At 40.5% G+C, this 22,638-nt stretch overlaps 1 protein-coding gene across 4 annotated transcripts in view; it reads left to right on the top strand.

Annotated features, from left to right (window-relative positions):
- LUZP2 (leucine zipper protein 2) overlaps positions 1–22,638 on the top strand; it is a 458,345-nt gene that overhangs the window by 116,062 nt on the left and 319,645 nt on the right. The gene's annotated exons all lie outside the window — the stretch shown is intronic.

The following is a 22,638-nucleotide window of genomic DNA, read 5'->3' as shown; positions in this document are numbered from 1 at the left end:
TGCAAATAGATGGAATCAGGTAGTATAGATACTGCTGAGCCAGTGTCCAACATTAGCTGAATAGAGTGTGATTTGCCTGAGGGTATGGTGAAAACATTTACAGTGCACTTTATCTGTTCTGGAATATGTGCAGTAGTGATTTTGTCCACACTCAGCACAGTAACATCTGGTATTGTAACTGCAAGCACCTGTTGATTGAACTGGCTACTGCAACATACTTTAGCAAAATGCCCAATCTTTTTGCAATGATTGCACTGAGCTACTTTTGCTGGGCATCCTGTGTAGCTTGCAAGATGTTGTGGGGATCCACAGCGAAAGCATGCTTTTAATGTATTTTGCATTTGCTGATTCAGTGGGATTTTATTAGTTTTCCTCTGGCAATTGTTTGTCTGCAGCGATAGTGAACTTTTCTGCAAAGGAATCACAGCCTGGCCTGTGCCTCTTGTATCTTTGCTCATTATTTTGGCTTCAGCTGTAGCTGACTCAATCTGAGTAGCAATGGTTATTGCTTTTTCTAGTGTAAGTTGTGGTTCTAGAAGTAAGCGTTCTCTTACACGAAGCATGGTTGTTTTCTCAATGAGCTGGTCTCTAATCATCTCATCTGCCATATTCCCAAATTCACAAGTTACAATCAGACTCCTCAGGGAAGCAATATATGGCATTATAGTCTCCCCTGGTTTCTGCTCCCCGCTGGCGAAATCTGTAGCAATTAGCTACTACATTCACTTTTGGCACAAAAAAGTTCTTTAATGCAGTGAGTGCAGTCTCATATTTACCATCTGCAAGGGGAAAAGTGTAAAATATACGCTGCCCTTCTGCTCCAAGACAGTGGATTAGCAGAGCATGCTTTCTTACTTCAGAAATCTCAGTAGCACTGATTGCAAGCAGACAAGTCTCAAATATATGGATCCAGACAATAAAAGCAATTGGAGGCTCACCTGGGCATTGCAGAAAGGGTGCAGGTGGGTTCAGAGGCAGAAGATCCATCCTCGTCGCCAAAATGTTGTATCAACCAGGCCAGGTACTAACAAGCTTCAACAGGACTTTATTTTTACAGTGGAAACCTCTTTACCGAGCTGCAGCTGCACCCCCTGTAACTCTCACTCAGTCTCCTCAACTTCTCTCCCCTCCTTCCTGTTTCCTGTCCTTTCAGACTCCCAACAGCCAGTGCTCCCAGTTCTAATAATACAAGCAGCATCTAAACACCACACTCCCAAATGAACAGTTGGCATCTGAGGTCTTGGTGCCAAAAAAGAATTTGAAGAACAGCTAGCCAATCACTCAAAAACTAATAGCAATTTGTTTAAAGTACATTAGAAGCAAACAACCAGTGGGGCCACTGGACGATTGAGGAGCACTGTAAAGGAGCACTCAAGGACGATAAGGCCATTGCAGAGAAATTAAATGGTAATTCTTTGCATCGGTCTTCACGGCTGAGGATGTGAGGGAGATTCCCAAACCTGAGCCATTCTTTTTAGGTGACAAATCTGAGGAATTATCCCAGATTTGTCATTAGAGGAGGCTTTGGAACAAATTGATAAACTAAGCAGTAATAAGTCACCAGGACCAGATGGTATTCACCCAAGAGTTCTGAAGGAACTCAAATTTGAAGTTGCAGAACTACTAACTGTAGTCTGTAATCTATCATTTAAATCAACTTTTGTACCAAATGACTGGAGGGTCGCTAATGTGACGCCAATTTTTAAAAATGGCTCTAGAGGTGATCCCAGCAATTATAGGCTGGTAAGCCTGACTTCAGTACCAAGAAAACTGGTTGAAATTATAGTAAAGAACAAAATTGTCTGAAACATAGATTACCACAATTTGTTGCGGGAAGAGTCACCATGTTTTTTGTAAAGGGAAACCACGCCTCACCAATCTACTAGAATTCTTTGAGGGGTCAACAAGCATGTGGACAAGGGGGATACAGTGGATATAGTGTACTTAGATTTTCAAAAAGCTGTTGACAAGATCCCTCACCAAAGGCTCTTAAGCAAAGTAAGCTGTCATGGGATAAGAGGGAAGATCCTCTCAAGGATTGGTAACTGGTTAAAAGATAGGAAACAAAGAGTAGGAATAAATGGTCAGCTTTCAGAATGAAGAGAGAGAAAATCTATTCCTGTCTCATATAGTTAAATGGTCCATCAGGTAGCTTGAGCCAGTTCTCTGGCAGGGACCAAAACCTTTTATTTTGACCCTAAGTTCAATAGGGAGTCTGTATGGGGCCATGAGAACTGGAGTGATGTGCCTGCAACAGCCAGCATTGCTGAGTAAGTGGGCTGCCACATTTGAATCCAGTTGTAGCTTTTTGTAAAGTTGGCACTTTCATTCCTAGTTAATAATATATCACATTAATATACTTTGGGAATCAAAGATGTGTGGATCACCCTGGCAAAGTCAAGGTCTGATAAGATAGGTCATGTTGGTATAGTGAGTTGGAAGTGGAAATAGGTGTGTTTGCAGACATAACTATTTGGGTATATTTAGTTGCAGTGGGTAATTCAAAAGGACCAGTAGGCTATGGAACAGCTAGACAATCTGAGAACTGATGTTATAGTGGTGAGTTCTTTCCTGTGCCTGTGCTACCTCACTCTTTTTCTAGAGATTAGCTTCAGCCAGCTGCTTTTTATGCTGGTGCTGATGTTTTCCAGGCATGTTGAAATCTGGGAGATAGTTCTATTTGTGTTAGACAAATAGGAGACATAAAGGTGGTATAGGAGATGATAGGGTCAAGGTTAGACTAGCTTTTGTGATGTGCCAATGGCCCCAAAGGGTCACAAATGTAACTAGGTATAGCTATGAAAACACACAGGTATAAGACTTGCTGAATAAAGAGATGCCATTTTTTTCTATTCTAAAGTCCCTTTCCCCATCCTCCCACATACTATTATCATGTTATAATTATTGATGGCCACTATTGCTGCAAACCAATGTAAGTAAAAAAAAAAAAACAACCTAGTTTGAATATCATTCATGTATTTTCCAACAGATTTTGTTTAGACCTTTCTGTAAGTTCACTGTATGTCCATCATGTGTGTGTTCTACTGTCTCTTTGTTTCCTCTTTTTATAGAGAAATGTCAGCATCCCCAATTAAAAGAAAATTTCAAAAATAAATGAGTAAAAGCCAGTCACAAAATTTGGAGATGAATGTATTTGTCAGAATTGAAACCTTTGACTGTAACCTACAGACTTGCATGTAGTGTCGACAAGCTGCCTTATGTCTACCAGGCCTAATATTTTTATAATTTCTCCCATTTGAATTTGAAAGAAATGGGAGGGGAACAAAAACTGCCCCTATGATATTATCTATACAAATTCACACCTTTTTATACGTGAAGATATATGCAAAGTAAAGGGCTTATTTGAAAGAAACAGGTATCATTGGATTTGTACTAAAGCCTTCAAAAAAATTGAAAATTCCAAACAAGCACAATGATATATTTTTATTTAGGCAGCTGAGAAAGGATAGCTCTAAAACCATCTAAAATTCATATTGCTTTTTCACTCTTAGTAAATACATCTCACAGGTCTTTTATGCTCACACGTATATTCAAGTTTCCTGAGTGACACTGACCTTTAGGGCTTAGAAGTCCTATGCTCACTACACCACACTCGATTTTGTATCTTTTAGGCTCTTTTTATTAGGAACTTTGTAATGGTGGTTGGGGCTTGGAAACTACTCCAGTGAGGGGATTTTTCCCATTACTTCTCTTTTTTCACTATCTATCCTAGGTATTACTCTTTCTCCCCTCATTAGTGGGTGATCATAACAAGAGCCGGAAGTGAGGAAAAATCTAGCTGGTGTGACTCTCTCACATGTTTATCATCAAGCTAACATTAGATGTACATCACTTATTAAAGTTGGCAGTGAGCATTCAGGTACTGTATTTGGAGTAATGAATTAACCCTTAGAATTTCTCTGGACTGAAGCTAAAGTTGTTGGCCCCAGCTCACTTCATTTGTTTTCAGTTGAAAAACTTTGTTAAAATCATGGTGCAGAACATTTTCATTGTTTTTGCAGATTTGGGGAATGTGCATTTTAGTTAGATTTAAACTCCCAGAATGAATCAAGTGCAGGGGCCAAGGGTTGCCCTCCACCTGAAATCAATGGGGCCAGGATTTCATCTCTGTGTTAGGCTTTAAACTTGTCACTGGTCTGAGAGTGATTATTGCCATGATTGAATACTACTAATATTATGTACCTTTAAGACCCATCTTAAAATATTCACATAAGAGGAACTTGAATAAAAGAAGCTCTGGATGAAACATAGATCAGGAAAAAGCAGGGGATGAGGGGGCTGGGAAATAGGAAAAATACAAATGATTTGAATCCTGATCACTGGTATAAATCTGCGCTAACTCCACTGAGTTATGGAATTATCCCAGATTTACATCAGTGTAACTGAGATCAGCATTTGTCCCAATGACTTTGCATTTGGGGGTTCAGATTGCTGCAAGCTTTTGAGAGAGACAGAAGCAAGAATGAGCTATTTTCATAGTGGAATATATCTGTGTATATTTGTCAATATTCAACATCAAACTGCTATTTTTTTAAAGGAGACATGAAAAAAATCACTGAAGCTCTCACCTTAGTGGAAATGATCATCTTAGAGAGAGGTGTTTTTAAAAGTTTCACCAGTTAATGTTTCTCATGCTCTTATTTCTCCCTAATAATCTCTCCATTAATCTATGAAGAGATACTGTAATTAATTTCTGTAACCAAAGAATACATTTATTTTTGAGTGCAGAATAATATTTAAGATGAACGTGCTGCTGTGTAACGCAAATGCTACACATATTGAGAACCTAAGATATAATCATGGCAATTACTGTAAGAAAATTGTTTTCAAATACATGCTCTCTCTAAGGCTGGCTGAGACGCTTTGGACATTGTCCTCAAAATGGTTGTGCTCACAAGTGTATTATTACTCCCATGGAGGAACACACTAAGGCTGCAGGAGAAAATACATTTGCAGTCATAACAGAATCCAGGAGTGGACCTTCAGATTGCGCCAATCCTTTTCCCATTTTTGCTTTATATTACTGTTTGTGTATCTTTATGGCTAAGATACTTTATTTTGTATATAGTGTCCATTTGAGGACAGAGTTGGAGCCTATTTCACAGTCTATTTTAGAGCAGTGGTTGATACCCTGATTTGAGATACTAAGGAACAAACCAGAAAGAGCTTGCCTCCATTAAGAGAAATAGCAATTGATTTCTGAGTGCATCTATCCCTTCCAGAGGAACAATGGGCCACCAATAAAATTTTAGATGGCTGAGGAGGGAGGGATAGAGAAACAAAAACAAAATAACAGTGACAGGAAAGTTTGTATTGTTCAGCAGATACATGTCACTGGGGGCATTGACTGGCCTGGCATGACTCCACTGCAGTGAAACATGTAGCAGGCAGTAGCTTTAAATCAATTATTTGACCAGCTTGAATAATTACTCACCAAAATACCCATTTAACTCCTTTTATGGCCTCATTGTACCATCAGCTTAAAATGGAATTTAATTTTGACTTCTTTTGAAATGGCACTGCAATGTTATTGCCAATCTATTTTGTACTATGTATTAAACTATTTTGTGACTGAAGAAAGATTTTAACATGAAGCCCTTTATGTGATTATAGTAAGTAAGACAAAACACCTCTTTGGGTAAAGCTGTGTTCTCAGTCTGTTTTTTCAAAAAGAAAAGAGTAACAAAAGTAAATGCTAATATTGTTTAATTAAAAGCACAAAATAGCTTTCAATTTAGGCTTAAAGGTTATGTTCTTTAAAGAAAACTAAAGGGTTTTTATGCACACACTGCAGTGTGTGGGCTTCATTCACCACTGAGTCACTTCACATTTTATGGTGATGTAAACTTATTGTAATCAGTAGAGTTACACCAGTGCAAAAGTGGAGTAAAAGTGGTGAATTAGCCCCCAATTTAGCAATGGCAGAACTGAAACAGGTGTTACGAGCATCAATTCAGTTAAGCATCTAAAGAACTGGGAACTGAATTTCCTGTCCATCAGGTGTCATGGAGCTACTCACGGGTGTAAAACAGCTGTGACAACAGAATTAGGCCTCTGATGTTTATCTGAGCACCCTTGGTCCAGAAGTTTTACGAGGTTCAGTATCAGAGGGGTAGCTGTGTTAGTCTGAATCTGTAAAAGGCAACAGAGGGTCCTGTGGCACCTTTAAGACTAACAAGTATTGGAGCATAAGACTTGCGTCTGATGAAGTGGGCATTCACCCACGAAAGCTTATGCTCTAATACTTCTGTTAGTCTTAAAGGTACCACAGGACCCTCTGTTGTTTTTTACAAGGTTCAGGTTTCCTTGTGTGCAATTTCTATTGCTACTTAATTTTTAAATAGGCAACAATAGAAGAAAATAAAGCCCAGTAGGTATTTCTGCTTTTCGTTTTAGTAGGAGCTCAGAAGTTCAGCAACAAAAATCTTTTATTTTAAGAGATTTTCTGTAAGTACTCCAGACAGCTCCACACCTGACTACATCAGTCCTTCCTTCCCAGCCTTCTGTTCACTACTGGGAGGTCTGATTCAACAACTGAAGTCAGTGCAGTTGCACTGATGTTCAGCTTGTGTAACAAGACAGAGAATCAGGTCCTGTATGTCCTGCTCACGTCTCTTGCCTTTAGGGGAAATATATTCTGTGCTGGTACGGAGATGAGCAGGGCTGATGTGGGGATACTGGACATGACTTGCATTCCTTGAATCCAAGGTTGTTGGGAGCCAGCTTGTTTTTGTGCAGGTCAGGGCTGCCCTGAGTGCTGCTCCAATTTATGCCCAGGCACTAATGGTCCTGAGCCTTTGACCGCTCCCCTTTTCTTTCTCAACAGGCACGCTGGCCTGCCTGAAAAATTCCTGCAGCAGGGCTATTCTTGGGGGACCCATGTGGCTGCTTTGCAGTCACTTCATGCTAGGATAACCTGCTCAAAGAGGCTGCAGGACCCATTAATTAAGTCCTTCATCTCCTCCCAATTTCAACTAACTTCACATGAGCTTTCATGTTGTCCCTGTACTGAGAAATGCCACCCATGTGTTTCAGTGGGTAGGGGAACTTGATGGGAACAGTGGTGAAGGGGGACAGCCCCAGCAGCAAGGGAGGAAGACAGTTGCTGAGGGGCTCCAGGTAAGGGGGCAGGTGCGGATTGGCTAATGCCAATGCCAGGGATTTAATCTGGAGCAAGGGCCATATTGAGTCTTTTAGCTCTGTTCCTGCAGGGATTTTGCTGATGGGCCTTGGGCTCTTGGAATAGTGAGGCCCCTACCCTTAAGCACCCTTTGTCCTCATCACAGGGTGGGAGCAGGGCTAGGACTTCGAAAGAGCTTATTCTGGGTTTAGGCTGAGGAGAGCCTACCTCGAGTTGTGTGTTGTATGGTAGGAGCCCTGTAACATGCCCATTGGAACCACTTAAATGCCTGGTATAAGAGAGTATGGTCAGGTAGCACCCCTTTCCTGTGTTTGTTTTTTTGTAATAAAAAATCAATCCACGTGTCTGTCCTCGTTTTGAGTCTGTGTGCAGATCAACAGCCTTCTGATTAAGATACTTATGACATTCTGAGGTGCAATCCAGACCAAAGAGGGCTTGTCACTCCCACCCTGCAACTTTGGGTGCCTCACATGCTTTGCTGCTGTAGCTCCAAGTGCGCAGCTCACAAACAGCATGCAGATCACACCCTGAGTGTCTGTGTATAGCCACAGCCCTAGTCCAGAAGCTCTGACCCCAGCAGCCTGTCAGCAAACACCAGCCACACTCTGGCTTCTGGCTTCCAGCAGCATTACTTACTACTTGCAGGGTGACTCCCAATACCCTCAGTCTCAAATTCATCCCCACCCCCAACATGTGTTCCGCACTGTCCAGCCCTCTCCTTGACAGTCCAGATCTTTTAGGTCCATTGTACCTCTAAGGGGATCAATATACAACAGTTTGCTATTTTTAAAATTGAATTCAGTTTAAAGACAACACTGGATTAGTTTTAATTAAAGAATAAAACAAGTTTATGAGCCTACAAAGAGAGATTTTAAGTGAGTACAAGTATAAGGGGTTAAAATCAGAAATGGTTTCAAGAGAAATAAAGATATGATGCTTTCTAAACTTAACAAACTAGACTTGGTCAAGGTGATACTCTTACTATATGTTCCCAGCATTATTGCTGATCAGGTTTCAGGCCGGATTCTCCCCCAAAGTCCATAGGCCAGGGGTAGGCAACCTATGGCACGCGTGCTGATTTTCAGTGGCACTCACACTGGCCGGTTCCTGGCCACCGGTCCGGGGGGACTCTGCATTTTAATTTAATTTTAAATGAAGCTTCTTAAACATTTAAAAAACCTTATTTACTTTACATACAACAATAGTTTAGTTATATATTATAGACTTTTATAGAAAGAGACCTTCTAAAAAGGTTAAAATGTATTACTGGCACACGAAACCTTAAATTAGAGTGATTAAATGAAGACTCGGCACACCACTTCTGAAAGGTTGCCGACCCCTGCCATAGGCTGTTTCTTTTGTTGCCTTAGGTGAAGGAGAGAGAGATGGAGAGAGAACTTGGGGTGTTTCTGACCCACTTTTATAGTTGTCACCTTTTCAAATGCATTTTCCTGAGGGTTACCACTAAATAATGTTCATTCCCACTGTGAGGGTGGAGTCAAGGAGTCTGCTGTCTGTTGCTAAGGTGCAGATCTGTTTGTTCCTGCCCCACTTCCTTGCCAAAGGATGCCCACATGATAGGTGATTTGTCCATCAGCTTTGATGACACCTGGCTAGAGGTGTCAGCTTGTCTTTTGTCTTTGAGAAACAGGTTTATACACTCCCCAAATTTGTCTGGTAAACACACTTCAGTCATGATTTCACCTTATGTTCATAACTTTATGTATGATGTTGCTACATGGATTTCACCATGCTATTGAACAGCAATCATAGAATCATAGAATATCAGAGTTGGAAGGGACCTCAAGAGGTCATCTAGTCCAACCCCCTGCTCAAAGCAGGACCAATTCCCAACTAAATCATCCCAGCCAGGGCTTTGTCAAGCCGGGCCTTAAAAACCTCCAAGGAAGGAGACTCCACCACCTCCCTAGGTAACGCATTCCAGTGTTTCACCACCCTCCTAGTGAAATAGTTTTTCCTAATATCCAACCTGGACCTCCCCCACTGCATCTTGAGACCATTGCTCCTTGTTCTGTCATCTGCCACCACTGAGAACAGCCGAGCTCCATCCTCTTTGGAACCCCCCTTCAGGTAGTTGAAGGCTGCAATCAAATCCCCCCTCATTCTTCTCTTCTGGAGACTAAACAATCCCAGTTCCCTCAGCCTCTCCTCATAAGTCATGTGCTCCAGACCCCTAATCATTTTTGTTGCCCTCCGTTGGACTCTTTCCAATTTTTCCACATCCTTCTTGTAGTGTGGGGCCCAAAACTGGACACAGTATTCCAGATGAGGCCTCACCAATGTCGAATAAAGGGGAACGATCACGTTCCTCGATCTGCTGGCAATGCCCCTACTTATACAGCCCAAAATGCCGTTAGCCTTCTTGGCAACAAGAGCACACTGTTGACTCAGATCCAGCTTCTCGTCCACTGTGACCCCTAGGTCCTTTTCTGCAGAACTGCTACCTAGCCATTCGGTCCCTAGTCTGTAGCAGTGCATGGGATTCTTCCGTCCTAAGTGCAGGACTCTGCACTTGTCCTTGTTGAACCTCATCAGTTTTTTTTTTTTTTTTGGCCCAATCCTCTAATTTGTCTAGGTCCCTCTGTATCTGATCCCTACCCTCTAATGTATCTACCACGCCTCCTAGTTTAGTGTCATCTGCAAACTTGCTGAGAGTGCAGTCCACACCATCCTCCAGATCATTAATAAAGATATTAAACAAAACCGGCCCCAGGACTGACCCTTGGGGCACTCCACTTGAAACCGGCTGCCAACTAGACATGGAGCCATTGATCACTACCCGTTGAGCCCGACGATCTAGCCAGCTTTCTATCCACCTTACAGTCCATTCATCCAGCCCATACTTCTTTAACTTGGCGGCAAGAATACTGTGGGAGACCGTATCAAAAGCTTTGCTAAAGTCAAGGAATAACACATCCACTGCTTTCCCGTCATCCACAGAGCCAGTTAACTCATCATAGAAGGCAATTAGGTTAGTCAGGCATGACTTCCCCTTCGTGAATCCATGCTGACTGTTCCTGATCACTTTCCTCTCCTCTAAATGTTTCATAATTGATTCCTTGAGGACCTGCTCCATGATTTTTCCAGGGACTGAGGTGAAGCTGACTGGCCTGTAGTTCCCTGGATCCTCCTTCTTCCCTTTTTTAAAGATGGGCACTACATTAGCCTTTTTCCAGTCATCTGGGACCTCCCCCGATCGCCATGAGTTTTCAAAAATAATGGCTAATGGCTCTGCAATCTCACCCGCCAACTCCTTTAGCACCCTAGGATGCAGCGCATCCGGCCCCATGGACTTGTGCACGTCCAGTTTTTCTAAATAGTCCCGAACCACTTCTTTCTCCACAGAGGGCTGGTCACCTTCTCCCCATACTGTACTGCCCAGTGCAGCAATCTGGGAGCTGACCTTGTTCGTGAAGACAGAGGAAAAAAAATCATTGAGTACATTAGCTTTTTCCACATCCTTGGTCACTAGGTTGCCTCCCTCATTCAGTAAGGGCCCACACTTTCCTTGATTTTCTTCTTGTTGCTAACATACCTGAAGAAACCCTTCTTGTTACTCTTAACATCTCTTGCTAACTGCAACTCCAAGTGTGATTTGGCCTTCCTGATTTTTATACTCCTCCCTGGTCATTTATCCAATCTTCCACTTCTTGTAAGCTTCTTTTTTGCATTTAAGATCAGCAAGGATTTCACTGTTTAGCCAAGCTGGTTGCCTGCCATATTTACTATTCTTTCTACACATCGGGATGGTTTGTTCCTGCAACCGCAATAAGGATTCTTTAAAATACAGCCAGCTCTCCTGGACCCCTTTGCCCTTCATGTTATTCTCTGCCCATCTGTTCCCTGAGGGAGTCAAAGTCTGCTTTTCTGAAGTCCAGGGTCCATATTCTGCTGCTCTCCTTTCTTCCTTGTGTCAGGATCCTGAACTCGACCATCTCATGGTCACTGCCTCCCAGGTTCCCATCCACTTTTGCTTCCCCTACTAATTCTTCCCTGTTTGTGAGCAGCAGGTCAAGAAAAGCTCTGCTTTTCTTGTGAAGTTCTGACATTGTGAATACTTATCTAAGGGAGTTGGAAATTTTTTCTATGTGAATTATAAATTGCATGGATATGTGCAAATTTGTATGTGTTGATTATTAGTCAAGTTTTCTTCTATTTTGATAACCATATTGTTGTTGGTAACATGTTCGCTATCAAGCTGGTGTAATCTGCCTGGTAATTATTCACATGCTTTCACCTTGAGCAGCAGAAAACCAGAACCTATTGTTTCAATTGGAAATGCCAATTTATGTTGCCAGGTGAAAACTGAAATCCCTGAGATTTCCCTCCACAGTACAGGTACATGCATTGTTATATAGGTATAAAGAAATTTCAGATGTGTGGCTGAACCTTAAAGAAAAATGTGGAGTGATGGGGGATATATGTTGGGTAGAGTGCAGAGAGAGAAGAAAAATACTGTCTGAAGCAAGGATGTAACGATGTAAGTAACTGTTGCATCAGGTGAGGCATGCACAGTTGAAGAACTTACTAAATCAAGCTAAGCTGAAACAGTAGGCCTATAAAGAAATGTAGCTTGTTTATCCTTCTTCCCATCCCTTAAGATTGATGTTTATGCTGCTGTGGAAGGAGGGAAAGAGCATATAGAAATATCTTGGATCTTTTAAATCTGAAGAATTTTGACAGGTGGATATGAGAGATCTGTCCATGTGCGGTCTGAAAAAAGGAAGTCCATGCAGAAAAAGTTACTTGTAGAAATACAGATGTCACCATGTGGTAGAGTTATTAGTAGAAGCAGAGTTAGAGAGTAAATGCATCAGCATTTCAGAACAACCGATAACTAGCCAACGTTGGAATAGAGCATTGGTGGAAAAAAATCTAGGGATCTGGGAACAAGGGACTCTTATTTATGGGTTTAAAAAAAAAAGATTTTCAGCTTGATTCTCAGCCACTGTATTGGAATGTCCTTGAATATCCAGATGCTCTATCAGGAGAACTTCAGGTCAATTTTCTGTTGGGGGACAGAGGTGGAAAAACTTGTGCACCTCTCCATATGGGTTTCTCACCTCCTGTGTGAAAAGAGGGATTAGCCAGCCCTGTGAAAGCCTACTCTCTTCAGGTTTGGGGATCTGCACAAGGAGAGTGGCCAGGTCTACCTACCCCACAGAATTCACTATGGAAATGTAGTACCGGCTGACTTGTTACCTTTCCATAGTCTTCCGTCCACACTGGAGCTACCTGCTAGGATACGTGGCCATGTGGGGAGGTAGTAATGGCATTCCTGATGTAATAAAGAGGCACAGGATCTCTGTGCAGATTGGTTTTGCAGATGCCAGAATATCTGTGGAATTCAGAGATAGACCTGTGGCTTCTGCTGCAGGGAGGCAAGCCCTCCTGAGCTCTTCTAAGAGTAAGACATGAACTGCCATGGAGAGACTTTTGCATATAGGAACATAGCCCCCTTCTGCAGGTTTTCCGAAAGAGGGGGTGATCCCCCATTCTTCTAAATTCCCAGATGAATGCATTAGCCATATTTGTTTAAAAAGGAACTATGATGCAATGGGTAGATCTATTGACTTTAAGTATATGTGCCACTAAATAATACTGACTGCACTTTACAAATTGAAGCTGTCAGCAGGGCTAATATAGTACCAGAAGTAGGAAACTGCAGTATATGGGGGAGAAGTGAGAAACATGTTCAATCTTGGCAAACTTTCATAATTTGGTACAGGAAGTGGGTCCATACTAAAGATAAACTCAACTACTCAGCAAGTATGTACCTAGTCCATGATGGATCTTTAGGCAACACAAGGTAAATCAAACTCCCAAAATACATTTGAATGCCTAAAGTTTTCCCAGTATAACTGCACAAGGGTCAGAATCACTTCCTCCATTCTTGTCAAATGATAATTAGGGCCAGACAGTGAGAAGAGGAGCGTATGCCTCAATCCATGCCCAAAAGGCACCCTCCACAGGACTCTCTTCCCCAGCAAGGGCACTGGGTTTCCATACATTGAGAGTGGATAGGATGGGCAGTTTCTGGGTGAAGAAGATGAGCATGTTTTCCTCCAAAATACTTGCAGGAAAATGATGACAGTTTATCCCGCTAGAATCTTTCTTTTGCTTGGATACGCCATGCCCTCATCTCTTGAAGGAAGAATTTCTCCCAGCTAGGTTTTCTGTGTGAATTAACCCATTTGCTGGTAACAGAAGTAACTGCTTTTATCTAGATTTATGAAAACAGCTCATGAAATCACTAACTGAAGATGTCACTTGCAAAACACCTTACATGAAATGTTAAACTAGACTCCCTGTCATACATGCTAAACATTGCTATCCACATAGCCATTCATCTTTTTACCATCAGCACAGATCACTGAGCAAACTAGTTCATGGCACCCACTTTACTTTCAATATTAGCCACCAGGGATACTTTCTGGGTGCATGATGTTGCTGTTGACATCTTTCTCATTTCAAAGCTTTTCTGGAGATCTAGTAGAAACCTCCTCATGTACAGGGCCGGCTCCAGGGTTTTGGCAGCCCCAAGCAGCCAAAACAAAAAACAAACAAACAAACAAAAAAGCCCCGATTGCGATCTAAAAAAAGCCGCGATCGCGATCTGCGGCGGCAATTCAACGGGAGGTCCTTCACTCCCAGGCGGAGTGAGGGACCGTCTGCCGAATTGCCACCGAATACCTGGACCTGCCGCCCCTCTCCGGAGTGGCCGCCCCAAGCACCTGCTTGAGAAGCTGGTGCCTGGAGCCGGCCCTGCTCGTGTAGCTACATGTGTAGATTCACCTGTTTTCATTACTTTTCAATTACTTTATTTTTTTTTAAAAATCACTCTTCTCAATAAAACATTTTATTCATTATGGGCTGGAACCTGCAATCTGTACTTAGCCTTCCTTCTGCTCGGAGACCTAATGATGTCAATGGAACTACATGCAGGAATAAGTGTATACACAGTAGTAATTGTTTGCAGGACTGGGCACTTGGTTTCCTTCATATAAAAGAGGGATTAAGGCTCCATTTAATAACATATCAATCCTTACCATTCAAGAACATATACTGTACCTATTTCATTCTCTTTGATAAAAATGGCTTTGCCTTTTCACCTCCTGAGCTAAAAGTTCATGTCTTGGATTTTGGACACAGATGAAACTTGGTTGGATTTCGTTTAGGGACAGATAGTGGCCCACATGATAAAAGCACCGTTTGAATCCATTTGCAAGACAAGTAAAAAACAAAAACAAAAAAACCCTTTAATTTTGGGTCAAACAAAACATTGTTTGGCGTATTTTTAATAAAAGCAAAGGAAATAAAAGTCTGGATTCAGAAAACACACTTGTTGGTGCCTCCTTTAACACTTAACGTAGTAGTTAAGGCATTCACTTGGGAGGAGGGAGACCTGGGTTAAAGTCCTTTCTCCAGAGCAGAGATGAGTGCCCTAACTACTGGACTAAGGGGTATTCGGGGGTGGGTGTCTCTCAATCTCTGCTGTTGAAACTGTACCACTCTGTATGAAATACATCAGTAGTCATTGGGTCAGAGACAGAGAATGAATGACTCCAGTCTGGTGATTAGGGTACTCACCTGGAAGGGGGAAAAACTTGGATTCCAGTTCATTCACCATTTAATAATAGAGCATAGAGCAGAACTGTGCCCTAACTTTAGCAGTGGTAATAGTAAAATGCTAGTCACATACACATTTATATATACTCTAGAGTTAAATTCAGGAGTTTTGTACTCTTAAACTAATTTTGTGGGTATAAAGTTACAGCATAAACATAATCATAAGCCATTATTAAAAAGGACTACTTGAGTACCTAAGTGAATCTAATTATATTTTGAGCACACAAACTAGAATAAGAGCAAAGAACTGGATTACAAAATGTCAGGTAGGTTGTCAGTTTTCTCCTGTAGTGAACTCAGAACATTAGGAGTTGTTAGATTAAAACAATATAGTTGTAAAAATGTTCCTGAAATACACTTGAGAATGCCTCGTAAATTTCATTTCATTTTAACTGCACAGGAGATTTCATTTCTTGTTGCCTTTTTATTGTAATTCTTATTGCAGGGCTGTGACTTTTAACTCTCTGACAAGCAAGCAAAATTTTTGTTTAATTAAAAAGAAATAGTTAGGAATTATAAATTTAATAATCTGGTTCCAGTGAAGTAGATCACAATGAGACAGCATCTGACATACATTTCAAAACAGATGGTTCCTTTCTTGCCTTGTGCAGTTTTTCCTTTGGAGATGATTTTTGTGTTTGGAGTATCACTGAGAAGCTGGAGCATGATGACATGTTCTGACATGCAGTCTAGTTTAAAATGAAAGGCAGAAGGGACCATTTGATCACTTACAAATGCACTCTTAAAACCACTAATTTTATCCTGGTATATTGAAATACTTTAATAATAATAACCAGGCTTTTTAAAGGAGCATAAGTGAGTTAGATTCCCAACTGTTGAATTTTAATGAGATTTGGGTGCCTAACTTCCTTAGGCTCCTTTGATTTTTTTTTTAATCTTACAAAACAATTTTGCATCATTAAGTATTCAGTCATTGTGGGGTGTAGAATTTTTTTTCCAACATGTGTAACTTGGCAGTATTTTACATTAAACATATGATTTTCAGGACAAAAAGTATATTACAGGAGAGAGATGCTGTTGTGAATGAAAACCATACAATTATTTTTACTTAGCTGGTGTTTGTATAGAGGTTGATAATATATGGGTTGCAGCTTGCACGATTTCAAAATTGTCCCTAAAGGTATGTAGTTCAAAACGGGATTTCTTTAAGCTTTTATGAACCTATTGTTAAGAAAAAAAACCCACCCTTCTTGTCAAACTGCTGTGCCTGATTACTAAGGAATTCAACATTTCATTGAAAAGGAGATATAGAATACATGAAACAAATTCTGCATAAGAATAAATGTATGAAAATTGCTGCAGGGCATCTTAAACCATTATGAAAGGAAGAGATGGATATAATAAATAATAATGGTGTTTATGAAAGATTTGGAAAGGGGTGGTATCCACTAGACATGTCCGTGTGTTCATCTTGTCTTGTAAAAAATAAGACAGATTATCATTCCCTTTTCATAAATGATTTAATGTTTGTATTGTTCAAGTAACTGAGGTTTTTCAGAGTAATAAACTATCCTATTTGGTACCATCTTCAAGACTTCATAAAATCTCCATTATATTAGTGTTACACAGTCCTCAAAATTATATACATTACATTGAAAAGATCCTTCCATTAAAAACAAAATACTTTGGAAAAGCACTAGCCAATGATATTCCCCAACATACCATATGAATCTTTCTTTTATAAAACAATCCTAATCTCTCATTCCATAACGCAATGTATGTGTCACTTAACAAGAAATACTATCTCAAAAATGACAACTGCATAATACTACTTAACACTTATGCTTTATACACCAAAATCCTGGTCTCATTAAAATTAATGGGAGCTTTGCCATTCATTTCAGTAGAATCGGAATTTATTCATGTATCTTTAACAGTTTATAAATATTAACTACATTAATTCAGCCTCACAACAAACTTGGGTGTGGTGGTAATAATGATTATTATCCCCACAAAACACAGTAAGGTTAAATGCACAATTTTGTTCCCACTGAACTTTAAATAAATAAATAATGACAGGGTGAAATCCAGGCCCCTTTCAAATCAATGAGAAGATTGCAATTGATGTCAATGGGATGGGATTGCACCCATGGAATTTTGATAAAGCCAACCATTCAAGCAAAAGTCTTGCAACTTATCCTGTAAGTCTTCAAAATGGGGCTATGTTCGGCTGATCAGAAGAGAATTTCACAGTTCAGGGCCAAACGTTAAGACTCACCATTAGTGAGTCAGCTAAGTTGGGCTTTCTATCAAGATGGAACCTGAATAGCAAGCAGGTATCCTCTAAGAGAGACAGCAGCCATCGAAATAGGTCTTGAGAGATCAAAACTAACACTTCGAACTGCTCATGGAAACAGACTAGAGGTCACTGTAATCTAATACTCAACTGGTGTATATAAAATTATATATACACACACAAACACATCACTAAGCAAATGAACACCTATATTTTGTGGCATCTGAAGTTTCTGATTTGCCTTCCAGGTGATCCCTTCAGACTATAATGTAGAAATCCAAAACAGAGTTGATAAAAGCCTAGTTATTGTGTTAATGCCCAAATCTGAGAGAACAGGTTGCAACAATCTTGTCAAGTGAAGATCAAAAAAGATCTTATGGCTGCCAGTGGTACCTGAATTTCAAGGAGCAGGTTGGGATCCCTGGATTGCAAACCTTGTACAGGATACAGGAGTTGTCTCCACTAGATGTGCAACCATTTACCAGCCATCACCTGTGCCTTGCTGTTTGAGCTTCATCCAAATGACTCAAAAAGCGAGGGTGCCAGCTTCTGTTCTCAGTTCAACTCAGATAAATCTGGAGAGTCTCTTGTGGTGTCAGTGGAGTTACTGTGTTCTCATATTAGCAATAATGATGGTAGAATATGGCTTGGGGAATTATAGCAGTGGCCTTGGATGTAGAATTCCCTTGGCATACCCAGCATCTGACACAGGGAGTAGGCTGGCAACTGGAGGGAGAATGGCATTTTGGTCTGTAGCTATTCTGGGCAGTAGAAGAGGGAGTATGTAGGCAATTATGGGGAGACTGCCTTTTGCCACCTTTCCTCCTGGGGAGCTCCTTCTGTGCTATGCCACCGGAGAGGTGAAGCACAGACTCCAGCTTTGTGTTTTTGTGAGCACAGCCATGGTGTGCATAAAGTACTGAGTTAATAGGCCACCTAGAAGAATAAGATTCATATGGCTGCAAAGAGGAAAGCTTTTCTACTTGTATCAAGGACAGTTTACTTTCACCATGAGCCATTGTTTAGACAGAAGCTGAAATTTAAGTTCTGTAACTGTAAGGAAATGTTTTTATTTAAGTGATATTTTTTTCTTTAAAATTTCTTCGTGCATACTACTATAACTGGGAATCAGTTTTGTAAGTGTCTGCTGTGTCACGGAATCAGCAGTTTGTGAGAGAAGACCATGATTTATTCATACGGGCAAAAGTTTGTTCCTCTGAGAAATTTGGTCCTTAGAAAGTATTTGAGATTATTGAGATGAATATAACAATACCTTGCCTCAACATAACACGTACTTGTGCAGAAACACAAAAATGGATAGGCTGAGGCCACTGTTAGGTACATCTCTTACAAGGCTATAAGAGGCTATTATGCAGTCTATGATAGATATTCTCCTGGGCTTCTGAGGTAACGTAAGGAGAGGCACCTATTTGTTTAGTACAGGTGCAGTCAAATCTCTCCCCCAACCTCGATGTCCTGCCAACATACTTGGAGAAGAGGCCGGTCCCATTCCATCCAGATATACCATACTGGGGCTTCTAGTGCTATTGTCATTGTTAACTGTCCCTTTGTGCTCAGCCGGCCTGCAAGCACATCATTTCCCCCCTTCCACTTGAGGTAGCTGTAGAAAAAATTGTACAATGCACCCTGTTTTCTTTATACCCTATTGGAAATAACCAAAATCTTCTAACAGGGTGTATAGAAACAGAAGCTCTTTTAATAACATCAGACAGATGACAACATACTTTAGACATGAGTCTGTTCCTGTTTCTGATCCTTAGATGGGGAGAGAGATACTGTAGCACAATATATTGCACTGAAGTTTGAGTTATATTAACAGCATTTTGGTATCATGCTCACAAATGAAAGTGTTTGATAACCCTCTTTTCTGTTTGTAAGATACAGTCTTAATGCATGATTCAGGTTACGCAGTGCTTAGGAATTTCAGTGAAATTACAGTGAAAACTGCATTTGTTAGCAGGATAAGACACCAGCATTTGTATAATATACAAATAAAATGGAAGGAAAATGATCTTTCATAATGTGAAATATGCCACATTTGAAGTATCCAATTTTTATATTGCAAACAAATGTAGTTAAGTGGAAAAAAAAACTTGCTGGGTGTTTTTCATTGACTTAATTATATATTTTAAATCCACCATCTTTCTTTCCAAATGAGTTGTCCATTTAATTGCAGGTATAAAGAACCCAAGTGACTTAGCAGTACAGTTCCCATACTTTTGAAAATCTCACCCATACATAAAATGAAAGAGGACTTTGAAGTTCCCAGTTAACATATTCCCTTAAGAAAATTTATAGGAAAATTCAAATTAAATTATTTTGAAAGTAGCACAAAACTATACTATTTACTTCCTGTAATTTCCAGTTTTCTCCCTGCCACCCCAGGTATCCTGCTTTCTACAATCCGTGAAATCATGCTAAGTCTGTTAACACCAAATATAATTTCATGCCACTGTATAGGCTGAAATCCCATACTAAAAAACAAACAGAAAAATACATAAATACTCTTAGGCTTGGTCTACACTACCCCCCTAATTCGAACTAAGGTACGCAACTTCAGCTACGTGAATAACGTAGCTGAAGTCAAAGTACCTTAGTTCGAACTTACCTTGGTCCACACTCGGCAGGCAGGCTCCCCCGTCGACTCCGCGGTACTCCTCTCGCCGAGCTGGAGTACCGCAGTCGACGGCAAGCACTTCCGGGTTCGACTTATCGCGTCCAGACTAGACGCGATAAGTCGAACCCAGAACTTCAATTTCCAGCCGTCGAACTAGCTGGTAAGTGTAGCCAAGGCCTTAAATAACTCTATGGATTTCTTAAAATAGCAATATAAGGTAATTTCACATTAGTAATAACTTTCCTAGATGGTTTTACATATTTGTTACCACCCTTAAAACAAAGTTATCAAACAATGATTTGAGAAAATCCATTCCTTTTTTGGATTCATTCAAGTTTTTACACTAATCTGGCAACTTCACATTAAAGATATGTCTAAACTGCTTCCTAGCACAGGTAGAAAGACCGACACTAGCTCTCCTTGAGCTAGTGAGCTAAAATAGCAGTGTAGCCTTGAAACCACAAGTGGAGGCTTGGGCTAGCTGCCCAAATACAAACCCATCTAGAAGAGTTAGTATGCGTCTGTCTCCCTGCGATGGAAGGTAAGCTCCCAGCTGCTACGGCAAGATACCCTAATTTGGTAAGGTTTTTGTTCGTTTGCATTTTTTTTTTAACTGTATAACTCTGATCCTGCATTAAAATCTGCTATCCTATACCCCTTTACCCAGAGTCCCATTAGGGTCACTAGGATCATGCATATGCTCAGGGGTGTATTAACTTTGCTTTGGATTGCCTGCAAAGGTTGGGATAGGCAATGTAAATCTGAGATCTCCATAAAGAGTCCTTTCTATGCTCCTGCTGTTGAGAAAACTATTATGTTCTTGCACTGGAGAGACAGACTTTAAATTAGTATTTTCCCCTTGTTCTATTTACAGAATACACAAACCCATGAGAATCTTGAAGCTTTACCTCAACCCGCACAACAATTGAAGGATGATTTTGTGGTTAAAGTGCTTGTCTAGGACTCAGGATATCTGGGTTCAATTCCTAGCTCTGCTAGAAACTTCCCTTGTGATCTGGGTCAAATAATTTAATTACTGTGTGCCTTAGTTTCCCATCTGTGAAAAGGGGATAACTATAAAACCTTCTAATCTTTGTTGATCTTGTATATTTATATCGTAAGCTTTTAGGGACACTGACTCTGCGTTTGTACAGTGCCTAGCAGAATGGGGCTTTGATCACATTTTGATTCTGCATGAGGTACAGTGGGGTACAGTATATAAACAGAACATGGCTTGCTTATAGTTTAACCATAGCTTTGGTTATTTGGCTTCTTTGCACTTAAGCCAAATCATTGATGGTGCTTTCATGTAGTCTTTGTAGTTTAATATACCTTGGTTGATTAAAATAATTCATTTTAGCCTTTAATAAATAGTATTATAGTATATGTGAAAATCTTTAATTTTTTTATTTTCATAACATTCTGTGGACATAACTTAGATTTTCAGTGTTCAAAATAAAAACCTCCCTCATTTTCTAAGTGAAAGAACTGGAGATACACTAAATATATTATGTAAACACAAGCATCTCATTTGTGCACATAATATGTGCAATTTTTCATCACAACAAAGATTCAGAGCTATGAAATTGCCATAGAAGCCAAGTGAAAAATTGGCAGGTCAGATGAACTATAGCGAGACCTTCATAGACTTAGACTTTAAGGTCAGAAGGGACCATTATGATCATCTAGTCTTCACATTTACACTTTGCTGAATTCATGCGGTAATGGGGATAATGTAATTCTTTTAAGTGACTTCATGCTGAGGAGCTATGCATTTCGAACTTTGAAGTTGGATTCCTGGATTTTAAATCAATATTCCTTCTGGTTGATTTCAATGTGAGCAAGTACTGATGGTACTACTAGTAGCCAGAAACAAGATGTTCTCAAGTTCAAGTAGCATGTTAATATTAAGGCCAAGGCCGGCTCTAGGTTTTTTGCTGCCTCAAGCAAAAAAAATTTTGGCTGCCCCCACTGCCAGCCCTGGGCTCTCTCTCCCCCACCCTCCCAACTTTACCCTCCTGCCGCCCCAGCCCTGGGTCACTGGTTACTCGCTCCCAGGGCAGGTCATTCGGCAGAAATTTTGGATGTGCACAGAACACAGACAGGATTGGTTCCCATATGGTTACAGAACTGCAGTAAAGTGGAACAATTTTCAGCTTGTGTGATTGGAGGATATCTGGATGCATATTATAAGACTGTCCTACATAAATGAGGAAAAGTTGCCTTTATTATTCTTTTGTTCCATTCTTTGTTTCTATGGGGAATCTGCCAATGCAATAACACTGTCTTCCTTTTAAACAAATAAAAGTAAAACTAAAAAAAAAAAAAAGCAATGGCTGTTGAAAATAGCAATTCCAGTCTTAATAACCACTGGGAAGCATTTCTTGCTCAATTTATTCTACTTTTTCTACAGCAAGTTACAGTGGATCAATATTTGATTTGGGAGAAATGAAGTAACAGGTGCCCAAATTGACCTTGAGCACTCCTGAATTTTGAGGTGTTCAAATCTGGAAGGCAGGTGCTAGATTCCCTTTCTGAATAAATCTGGAAAGGAAAAGTCAATTTCTGCTTCCATGGCTCAGAAGTGGAAATCCTCCTACGTGCCTGGTACTGTATCTAAAGCTGCCCAGTCTAGTAGAGCCTCCCATCCCTTACTTTTCATTTTAAATTCTAGTGGGATCCACGTACCTCCCTTGCTAGGCTTCAGATAGAGAGGGGCACTGTCCATTTAGTCCACCCAATTCTTTCTTTGGGGGCTGCAAGGTGAGGTCACACCAGTATCCCTAATCCAGTCTGGGGAAGTCTTCTGAAGGGGATATCTGGGCCAAAGCCTTCTACTCCTTGGGCATACTTGTTCCCCATTCACAGTGCCACCCCCTTCTAGCAGTGAGCTCTCCATTCACAGCAGGCTGCAGCATGAGGTCTCAGCTT

The sequence above is a fragment of the Chrysemys picta genome, chromosome 4 (genome assembly GCF_011386835.1).
Source record: "Chrysemys picta bellii isolate R12L10 chromosome 4, ASM1138683v2, whole genome shotgun sequence".
Lineage (NCBI taxonomy): Eukaryota > Metazoa > Chordata > Testudines > Emydidae > Chrysemys > Chrysemys picta.
Note: the sequence above shows the minus strand (reverse complement) of the source record. Positions and strands in the feature narration are given on the sequence as shown.